The sequence below is a fragment of the Haliaeetus albicilla genome, chromosome 2, assembly GCF_947461875.1.
Source record: "Haliaeetus albicilla chromosome 2, bHalAlb1.1, whole genome shotgun sequence".
Classification (NCBI taxonomy): domain Eukaryota; kingdom Metazoa; phylum Chordata; class Aves; order Accipitriformes; family Accipitridae; genus Haliaeetus; species Haliaeetus albicilla.
In genome coordinates, this window is record NC_091484.1 from 48,516,154 (window position 1) to 48,528,192 (window position 12,039).

The window sequence follows — 12,039 nt, forward strand, 5'->3', positions numbered from 1 at the left end:
GTAATGAAAGGAATGTGATTTCAAAAGTAAATTCAGATTAAGATGTTCTATGTAAATCACCAGTTTCTCATTCTAGTCACTATCAGTTGCCTACAAATAAATTAAAAAATACAGATAAACTAGCCACTGTTTCATGTCTCTGGAAACAAAAATATTCTGCAGCCTAAAACCCCAGTGTCACATGTCTAAGGGAAAAACCTCATAAATAAATTTTGTAATATTTGCAGTATTGCTTAAGACTTCCTTTTGGTTTTGTTTGTCATTAAACTCCCTAGTGGCACACCTTGGGGGAAAAATGTAGATAAACAGAACTTATTTTCAGCAGAAGTGTTAAAAAAAGTGACTTCCCCTGCTCTTCCCAGCTGTTGTAGTCACATCCCTACACATGGCCTTTCCCGGACTCTGTACACAGCAATATCAAGTTACTGAAAACCCAGAAGTAAGCAGCTGATCTGTGTTCGCTTGAGACCTGACCCTGCACCATTCACATCACTGAAAAACTTGCTTCTGACCTCACGATCAGGGCAGAGCATTACCCGTATGGAAACAAGAATGATGCAATATTTACTGCAACTCAAGCTTTGGTACGGTGCATTAATTAAGAGTAACGCAGTTGCACAATTACTTGTTCCCGTAAGTGGCTAACATGGTGTTCTTTGTGTTATATTAAAATTAGAGTCCTTTGATGGATAAATGGTAACAGTTAAAGCTGTAAACTATGCGTACCAGATCCAAAGGGCTCAGGTGCTTTCTCTTGTCTTTCCTATCTCCAGTTTTCTCTCAAGGCTGTGGGGTTAGGGACGTTGTTACCTAAACCATTATCTAAGAGGAGGTGGTTGATCTGATATTTTAAAACTTCCTTTTTACAGACAAATTTCTGTGAGCTTTCAGGATTTTATGTCATGTGATTAGGCACTACTAAGCTGAATGGCACTGAAGGTAACAGTTGTTCGGAGTTTTCTTCTTTGCTCTTTAATTTGTGATAAAAAGAGCTATGGCTCAGCAATGGAGTTCATCAAGAAGAGCAATAGCTCTCAGAGAATGCTCAAAGCAAAGCATTGCCACATCTTGCAATACTATGCAAAATATGTTGCCTATAGTTGAAGATTTTCTTAAAACTCTGGCTCCCGGAATCCTGTGACTGCTGCTTTTTTTTTTTTTTAATACACTTATATGCTTTCTTTAATAAATGTTTCTGACTGCTGAAAACAAGAGCTATAGAAGGTTCAAAATCTAAGAGGCAAAAAGAAGATTTTAATGGGTGACATTTTCAAATATTTTCCCTTTTAAACCACCCTAGTGATTACACGAGGCTTGACTCATGATTTTTAAACACTTGGGATTGCTAATGCTGAATGGGAAAAAACTGTTCTTGGTCTATCCTTTTTCCATAAAACCTGTGGTTCCATCATAGGCATATACAATGGCCACGAGACAGTGTTTTGCTGGGTTTCCTGGTTCCCTGCTGGTGTTTGACCTGTTCAGTTCGGAATTAAAACAAAGTGGGCCACAGAGCTGGCTCTCTGAGGGCCCACAACCCTCAGTAACTCTCAGCACGCTCAGACCTCAGCCACAGTACGTCGTCTTACCTGTCACTCCAGCAGTTCTGGGCAAAGCAAACAGGAGATGTACTGTGGACTTCAGGATTTTCTATTTCTACAGAGGAAACAAGCGTAGAAACACTGAGTTTGCAACTCAGATACAAACCACAAGGGAAAGCAAAAATAAGATATCTCACATACTGGAGAAGCACTTCCATATTAATATCAGGGCCAATGGAAAACTTGGCTTGGTCCTTTGTCATTTTTGCCCCACCTATGGAAAACAGCAGAAAAATGTGGAAACATTGAGTAAGAATGAACTGCTGAGTGTCCTTGTGTTTATGGTTTGGCAAAGAAAAGTGATACAAAATGAATCCTTCCCCTCCCCCTCTGCCCCTTGCTATATTTTTAATGCTTCCTCCTTCATTCTTTCTTCCCATTTTTCTGTCACTCTCTCTCTTTCTCGTATGTGTTTACCTTTGAAAAAAAATCCTCTCCTGTCTTGCTTTAGGTTTGTTATGTGTGGAGGTACATAATGGCATATTTCATATCCACAAATACGTTATTTTATTTTAATAGATGAGAGCTGAACATACTTACCTAAAGGTGACTACTTTCTTTACTGTTCCTACGAGTCAACAGGCTCTTCTAGTATTCAAAACACACAATACACTGCTCATACATTGTTAATGTTATCTTTATGTATTTCATATATGTCTGCCCAGTGTCCTCTAATGATTCATTTTCTATTTCCATTTCAGTAACATAGCACTGTCCTTTTCCCAGTTTCTACTCCCTCTCCTGTTTCTGTGCTATTAATTCCTTCTAGTTACTTATCCCTTCAGTGCTGTGCTTTAGCTGTCACTGTCTCTCTCTGTCTCGGGATGTACTATTACAGTTTTTATGCACTGTTTTCTAACCTGCTGATTTTAGTGTGGCAGAGGCAGGCAGCCCAGCAGTAATAATGTTTGATTAAAAAGAGATTAAATAAATAAATAAAATCATGGAACATTTTAAACACTATGGAATTTGTGGTGTTTCTGCTACTTACATTTTTCCACGAACCTTGAATGTAAGTACTTATCAGCACATAAATTACAATTATAGAAATGTTTGCCAGGAAGACAGTTGACCTACAATTTTTAGATCGAAAAATAGCCTATTAACTTACTGAGTGTGATCATGTCTTTTGCTGGTGTCTGTCTGCATTGAGGTCATGAGCCTGTTATTTGAAGATAATAGCATTACTCCTTTGCTTCAAGTAGCAGCATTTGTGATTTCTGTTCTAACAGCCCTTTACCTTCTCTTCACTCATGACTCACGGCTGACTCATTACCTTTAATCATTCTGAAAGCACAGATTTTATTTTTGCTCTTCTTTTAATCACAGTGCAAAAAAAAAAAAAAGCTTTGAGGGAGGGTAAGGCGTTATACACTGCAGCAGTGTAGGTATGTATCAACATGCTTATTTTCGGAAAACCTCAAGTACTCCCAGTTTCCTATCCATCGCCACAAACTGGATTTCACAGCGATGTCTAACAGAGGAAAGCCTGATGATCAGGGATCGGTGGGAGAAATGAAAGGGATGTTTCTGAGATTTTTGACAGCAAAGTTTGCCCTTGAAGGTCAGATCACCTTTGGTTTTATTTTATATATGACTTATTTTCCCTGAAATAAAGCTGTAAAAGAGGAGTAATGTATTCATGCCTTCATAGCCAGTAATAAGATATATACTTGAATATATTTTTTTCTTTGACAGCAATATTCCTATTATTCATGGGAAAATCTAAGAATGTCTCATGCCTATGGTTAATTATGGTCAATTATGCATGATAATTGGACTACAGTATGCCTGTAAATGGCCTTATTAATGAAGAACAACGAATAACAGTTTGTGCTACAGAAGCAGAATTGTTGCTCAGTATTTTTGTTCCCCAGGATTTATCCTTGCAAGAAAGCCCTGTGGTAGCATTGGAATTTAGTTAGCATAGCATGGAAACTTGCTGTACACTACTCGTGGCTTCCTCTTTGCACCTCTTTATGGAAGCCCGTAATATTTTCCCTGAGGAATCAACCAGGTCTTAAGATGTTACATGAAAAACAATTCATCTCTGAGTATGGCTGAGAGATATCTGAGCATTGGCAGAGGTGTGTGTTGTACCGTATCAAGCAGCCTAAGCAAGATGAGATGATCTGTCTCCCCTCCCCAGCGTTTCCAGGTGGGGAAGCGGAGATTGACTTGAGCAGCAAAAGTTGCAGAGTGAGAGAGGAGCACAGGTTATAGCAGACCCCGTTGGGGCAGGGGGGCGTATGCCCTGGCAGGGGGACTCAGCAGGAGCTTGCCAGTTACAAGTCTATTGGGCACAGAAGTGAATAGCACAAAGTCCCTCTCGTTCAAAATAGGAGGTTAGTAAGAACAGATACGACAGAGAAGATGGTCCACAAACAGTGCCTGTGGCCTATTCGTGGGTGGTGGTGGTGGTTGTTATTATTCTTTGGGTTTCTCCTGTTCAGGAAGTTCTCCGTCACACTACGCCTTGGGTAAGTGCAAAGCACATGGGTCTTCTGATATATAGCAGGGATTTTTCTACCAATACTTTAATCAAGAAGATGAAATGGTATGCTGGTGGGTTTGAGCATTTGACATGTATTCACAATACATGTCTTTATGGTCCTGTCAGATTCTATTGCACTTATATGCAAGATAATGAAAACAGGCAAGATGTAGCACTGGCCATTGAAGCTGGTTTAAATACATCCACTGATGTGCATAGTTTAGTACATTTCCTACTCTAATTTTCTCATTTAACAGGATGAGTGTACAGGGTTGTATACAATGCTTATGAATCACCAGCAGAAACCAATTCTGGTTAGTGGATGCAGAGGTCCAGTATTGTAAAAAATGTTTTTCTTTTGAATTTTCAGAATGAACAAAAGTTCAGATAATATTTCCTCTAGATAGTATTTCACAAAAAATATAGTTGTAGGCAGCATACACAGAGTAGTTGCTATGAAGTTAATTTTTATCAGTGTGTTGAAGAAATTATCAGAGATGTCTCGCAGACAGATTTTACTGGGAAACTGCAGTAGTGACCAATATTACTGTTGATAAGAGTTAGAAAATATTGGTCACTGCATTATTAATATTAGTAAAAGTAACTCAACATTTCAAGTTCAGTTGCACAGTCTGAGATCAGTCAAATTTGCCAAAAATGTGCACTGGGATGTTTTTGTTTTTTCTGGAAGATTTTCTGGAACTTATGGAAAATGTAGTTATGTAGTCTAAATATATTCTGTGGAAAATACTCAACTGTAAGGCCCGTTTTCCTGTTAAGGAGATCTCAGAGCAACAGAATTAATAGTGCCTGAGTCCTTGAGCTTGTCTGGTTGGAAGATATGCATTTGGTTTCTAAGATGCAGAGATTTATGTCTGAATTCTCACAGAATAGGATATGTAGATATACTTTCATGTTTTACAGAAGGCATAGTCATATTTCTCAACCGCTCTGTAGTATTTCTGGGTAACTGTAGTCATAACCTCTATGTTTATACTGACTACATATGCATCAGATGCTAAGGTTAAAGAGGTGAAAAAGAATAACACTACATGGCTTTGTTCTTACATTTGGTTCCTCTGGGGAACAGCTTCTGATTAGGGACAAGTGAGCTAAAATTATGTAGAAATATATTTTTCTTTCATGGTTTCTGCATCTTATTTCCTTGTCTGGAGAAAATATGTTAATTTTTTCAACTATGCATTGGAAGTCCTACCAACCTTTTCCTTTTTGGCTTTTTATAGCTGTGGTCATTGCTTACTTCACATTTCATTTTCTTTATCCCTATAGCAAATATGGAATTATAGGCTAGATAAAATCCTGCACTTTTTAGATGTTTGAGAAAATCTGATTAATAAAATCCCATTAATGATTTTGCTGTGCTGTGGCAATTGCTATTGGAGGCCACTGCTTTTGACTTTTTCTCACTGGATTGTTTGAAAGGTCTCAGTGCCTTTCTTACACCTTCTACAGGGAAACTACAGAAATGGGGAAAGCCAGCTAGGCTGAGGATATCATCTCCTGTGTATGGATTACTCATGCAAGATATTTTTAGAGTCAAGAAGAGTGATGCTGTGCAGTTTCAAGTCTGCTTTCTGGATGCCCATTATACCAAACCTCTGGAGGTGGTCACCCAAGTAAACTGCTTAGACCCAATGTGTGAGGACCTGGGGTCTACTTTTCTCTGATTCCAAGATGAAGAGAGTCTTGCAGATAAGGTTCCTGCTATCAGCAGCACATCAGAAAAGATTAGTGAGAGATGAAATAGACACCCTTCTTCTAACACGAAACAGCAGGTAAAAAGCAAATGAAAAAGCCCCTTGCTGTGTTCCCTAAGAACTAATTCTAGACTCTATGTGCTCAGGTGCTGTCATTTCTGGTGGGAAGAAACCCTGTGACCTGTAGTGTGTGCTCATACATAGTGGTCTCCAGCATGCACTGATGCTTATACCTTTTGGAGTTTCCCATCATCCCAAAGCAAAGCTGGTCTTGGGGAGAAAAAAAACCCCAAACATATTTTTAGGCAGATGAGACAGAAGCAGCAGCTTGGTCCTATTTCTACAGTGTTTTACTAAGAAGAGCCTGATCCTTGACTGACATAAATTGGGTAGCTGTGCTGACCTTTGTGTTTGGTTGTTTTTTCTTTTTGGCTCATTGAATTTCCTCACATCCTAAGCTCATTAAACTGTGGCTCAGCCAAATTCCCTGTAAGAAATGGTTTAAAAGGTAAGTGCAGTAGCACATTGTAAATTCTGTAGCTTAGGGCAGAAATTTTTTACAAAGGCATTTGCACTATAATACAAAGATTCTCTAGACTGGGAGCCACAGACTTGTCATTAGCAGAACCCTGCAAGTGTCTGTGTCTTCAAATTAATGCACGGGTCCAGGATTCTAGACAGAGCAAGAAGACTTCCTACATAAGCAACAGGGCTCTAGGCCGGACAGGTCATTTGCAACAAATTATTCGACTCCTCTTGTCTCTTTGGTCCTTCAGCTAGTTGCTGGTAAATAGACTAGCAACCTTTTGGACATATTTGTTACTCAAAATAACTCCAAACTGGAACAAGATTCACAAGCAGATCATAAGGAGCCACGAACATGGGAGCTGTTTGCGTTGGATACTGACATCTTGTGGTACAATTTAGTTTGGGGATGGATCCTGATGCAGTTTTTGCAAAACTTGCACTGGCGAAAATGCTCTACTACTTGATCAAGATGACATTCAACATATGGGCTTACAGAGATTTATAGAAAGTCACTAGGTTTTCTAAAGGTAGAAAGCCTCACATTCCTAGGTGTGTTCCCAAGAATTAGGGGGTACAAACTGTTTTTTATTTTTTAAAAAGTAGCTTGTTTTCCAAGGCAGTAGAGCTGGTAGAATCATCTCACCATCATGTGGTAGTAGAGTGACACAGTAGCTACATAGGATTTTGCTACTCTATTCCAAGCAGTATAAAAAAGACATTCAGAACAATGAAAGATTCCAATATTCACAGAGAAAATATGCTTTTTTCCAAAGATTTAGGGGCTAGACAAAAAGAACAAAGTATCTGCTTGGTCAGTACAAAAGCTGAAAGATTTCTGTAGCATGGGCAAATAGCTCTGGAATCATTTTACTCATAAGCTTTACTTATCCATTTCAAGAAGTGCTGTCATGTTTTGACAAGTCATTCCAAAAGCAGTAGTAAAGCTTCAGAGCAGACTCAGTCCAGATACAATTCAAAACAACAGGAAAAATGAGTATTTGTAAAACACAGCACAGTAATGTGAAAAGTGAGCTAAAGAAAAGATATGCCATTTTTTGTAGTTGAATCAGGAGAGAGTGAAAAGCAACAGGAAAGTGCTTATTAGCCCAGAGACTCAGTAGGTTCAGTCTTACTCTCATATTCACTGAAACTATTAGATATTTTTGATCTAATAGAAAGGGCTTAAAGAATGAAAAGACATTCACTGTTTGGCTGGCAGCTGCTCGCTTCAATGTCTAGCTTAATGAATTGTGCTGTCCTGCTGGGATTTGAAGCAGTCCAGTGAGTAAGGCTTCCCTGCTGCCTTTCTCTTTGCATTACACAACCAGCTCTCTTTTATATTTTGATAGTGACATCTATTGGAGCTTTGAAGAATAATCTTTTGAAAAAAATCCAAATGTATATTAGTAAAAGAAAAATTGTTTGATGAAGAAAAATTTCAGTTAAAACAAAAGCACATATATACCTGTTATCAAAACGTATACAAGAATGAAAATACCAATGCGAAAAGAAAAATGTGGCAAGAGTTCAAATCAGATTCAGGAAAAAAATGTGCCTTTCTCTCTTGTGATGATGGGGGAGCTTAGGAACTTACTCAGATGTCTGAAGTTTGTTTAGAAGAAACCCATCAACCAAAGCTGCAACCTCAAAGTGAAACAAATACAGGATTTGACTGAATCCCCTATAGATATAGGCAAGACTTTGACAAGTATTGACAAGACCAAATCTAAAGAGTGGGTACAGTAGCAGTTAGCCAGTCAGCAAAGCCTTGACAAGCCTTCCTTGTAAGCAACTGAAGTCTATGCTGTCAAAGGGACACAAGCATTCAGATTATTTAGAATGAAATTTGCTCTGGCTTTTCTAAGCAAGCCATCTTCACACCTCTGAATTATATTGTGAATATGGTATATGTCTGTTTAGAGCTTACGGCAAGGGTCCTAGACTTGTCCAGAGATGTAAGACTGGTACACAATGAATAAGTGTGGCCAATAAATTTACATTACAATAAATTAGCCAATGTATTTACAGTTTTTAAATGTTTATGTACTATGAGAAGACTCTAGCATTCAATCCCTGGTGTCAGCTGTAGGCAGTACTGAGTAATGCTGCCTCACAAAATCTCCAGGAGAAATTAGGAGATCTGAAATGCATGAGGAGAGCGTGCTGTGGCAAGCACAGTCCCCAGAACAGCCCCTTTCCCTTCTGTTCCTCATTCTCCTGAGGACTCCCAGAGTCCCTTCATGGGTACCAGAGATGTGCCTTATTTTCCTCAACCCCCGTCTTTCCATAACATCTGGCCCATGCTGAATATCCTCATGTGAAAGTTTCATGTTTATTTGCTAGAGGTTGTGACTTTGGGGCCTTTTTCCTGGCTTCTTCTTTTCTACAGGGATATGATAAAGAATCCCCCAATATTTCAGATGATGAAAGAAGCAGGAGGCTTCTTTGTTGCCTCAGATTATAGATTTTGGTAGGGTTTTATTTTGGTTTGGGCTTTTTTGCATATGATTTGATTTCAGTTAATTCTGATTTTTAAAGGAAATTTATTTTCTCAAACAACCAAAGGTTTTAATTACATTTTACTTCTTAGTATTATTTCACATATCTTAAGATCTGCTTTTGCTTTTATTTATTCTGGTATATCTTCACCAGTAGCAACAGGGCTGATACCCTATTGACTCCATTATGGTAATAAAAACACAACTCAGTCAGGGAGCTAGTCACACAGGGATCTTACTATGAAATGAAGAGGTGAAGTATGATCTTAGAATAGCAAGCATAATTGTCTCAAACAATCTGAGTGCAAAAGTACTTGATAAAGCCTTGAATAACTTGACTGTTTTCTGAACTGCATGTTTTGCAAATCTCTATGCATAAACCCCTTCATATACCATATAAAACAATTGATAGTGTCTTCAGTTATTGTTCTCATACAAATAATATATCCATTTCTCCTGCTGCTGGGTGAGAAATATTCAATTTTTACAGCCAGCGTTATGTTCTTCATTCTTACTCAGCATTTACAGAGCCTGAGGGAGAAATAAAATGTTAATGATGTTGTAAAGACACTTTTTATAATGAAAATATATCCAAATTTATCTCACCTTTCATTTATTTAACAGGAATTCTATCACATTATTTGGTGCTTTAAGAGTGTCTGTAAAAGGATAAAATAGGAAAGAATCAAGTAGTTTAGTGTATTGTTACTTGTCTGAGCAAATATTGCTACAGAAGAATAATCCTGGTTTGGTACTGTATCCATTTGGCTTGTATTAGCAGTTTCGGTGACATCAGTTCAAGTGAGCAAACACCGTAGAGTCACTTTTCTCTGTCTAATTGTGCCTTCAAGATCATTGATTGCTCACGTGAATATAAGGAGAGAATACTAGAAGCAGCAGATGAAAGCTTCTTTCTCTAGGCTTGAAGATAGATATTAAGGGAGAGATTTATTTAACTGAAATGAGTAAAACTCACTAAAAGCTCTGCTGGTTACTTAGCAAATAAGATCACAAAAAACAGAGGGTAGGGACACCGCAGAGGTCTTTTATGTAGGTACCTAGTTCTGGTATAGCCAGTCAATTCTAATACACCTGACCATCCTCAAGCAGACTCTGAAAAGGTTTTAGGCCTCTCTGTGCTGCTCTTCTATCATACAATTGGGTGCATTAAGCTCAGAAAGGCTCCAGCCTATATTGTACGATGCTGTGCTAATAAGCCTGTTGGAACATCGTGTCCTGAGAGCACAGGACAGAGACATCCTGCCTGCGCCTGTCCTGTCGTATTAAAATCCACCTTCATCTCAGCTGTGGCAGACCACAACTGGTCAGAGCCACCTGGATGCCTACTACAGCACTTTCTCCAGCATTTGGGCTGCAGAGATAGCGTGTTGGTTCAGGCACAGCACCAGATCCATGTTGATGGAAGGTAGTAGAAAGGGACTGCATTGAAGTAATGATCCCTCCCAATGACACCTAAACAGGTCACACAACCAGAGCTGCAAAGATGAAAGAATTATTTGAAGACTGCAGGAGGAACATAAATAGGTAGCAAAAGTTCTAAGCCTAACTAGATGAATAGTCATGTTAAAAATGTATTAGGAGTAAATCTAAAAGGAATGGAAAAAAAAGAAGTCATCAGCAAAGAAAACTTTATCTAGGAAGTCAGACACTAGTAAGGATCAATTGAGAGCTGCAAAATGTTGAGCTCAGAAGTTGGAAAAGGAATGGAAAAATAAATTCAAAAAGTGTGTCTACAAATCCAAATGAATGCCTTGTTTCAATTTTAAATTAAGAGGAAGATATAGAACATGAAAGCAAAATGAGGACAGTTCATGAGTTTGCATGTATAAAAAAGGAAATAACTATTGGAAACAAAACTAAGTAAGCTTAGTGAGTTCAACTTTGGGCACTCGTTATTCACTGTTCTGAAATAATGAAAAAATAAAGACTCTTTAATCACCGGAGACTCTTTAATTTGGAGAACAAATACTACACTTCTATTAGATAAAAGGAGACAATTATTGAAGTAATTTGATGCTCATTAGCCCGACCTCAATAGATTTCAAAAGTGTTTGAAAAATAAATGAAAGAAAAGTTAAAAATGTGCAGGTAAATAGGAAACAGCATAAAATGCAGCATGGGTTAACCAAAGCAAGGTGTTGTGGTTTAACCCCAGCCAGCAACTAAGCACCAGGCAGCCATTCACTCACTTCCCCCCCCCCCCCCAGTAGGATGGGGGAGAGAATCAGGGAAAAAAAAGTAAAACTTGTGGGTTGAGATAAGAATGGTTGAATAGAACAAAAAAGAAGAAACTAATAATGATAATGATAACACTAATAAAATGACAACAGTAATAATAAAAGGATTGGAATGTACAAAGGATGCACAGTGCAATTGCTCACCACCTGCCGATCGACACCCAGTGAGTCCCCGAGCAGCGATTCCTCCCACCCCCACTCCCCCCAGTTTATATACTAGACATGACATCACACGGTATGGAATATCCCTTTGGCCAGTTTGGGTCAGCTGCCCTGGCTGTGTCCCCTCCCAACTTCTTGTGCCCCTCCAGCCTTCTTGCTGGCTGGGCAGAAGCTGAAAAATCCTTGAGTTTAGACTAAACATTACTTAGCAACAACTGAAAACATCAGTGTGTTACCAACGTTCTTCTCATATCTAGCTCAAAAACATAGCACTGTACTAGCTACTAGGAAGACAACTCTAACCCAGCTGAAACCTGGACACAAGGTCATACCAGACTAAATTGCTGCTATTTCTACATGGTGTAACTGGTTTTTTAGACAACAGTATAATATGTCATCTATCAATACTTTAACAAATAGTTTTATATGATGCTGTGTAAGAAATTATTAGCAAAGCTGGGAGAGATTATGATAAATGCAGAAATTGTAAGGCAGGTAAGGAAACAGACAGAATGGATGACTAAATACACTAGGTCTTTTCATCCTCAGTAAAAGCCTGCTGAAAGGGAATATGATTGTGGTCGATAAAATCACAAGTAGAAAGGGTATCAGTAGGGGATGCTTATTAACTTTCTTTAATACTGGAAAATCTAGGTAACATCAAATGGAGTTATAGGCTGTTAGGTTGAAAAGAAAATGGAATACTATTTCACATGTCACATAATGAAGCTGTGAAGTTTACAGCTATAGAATGTTATAAAAAGTGTTTATGGACTTCAA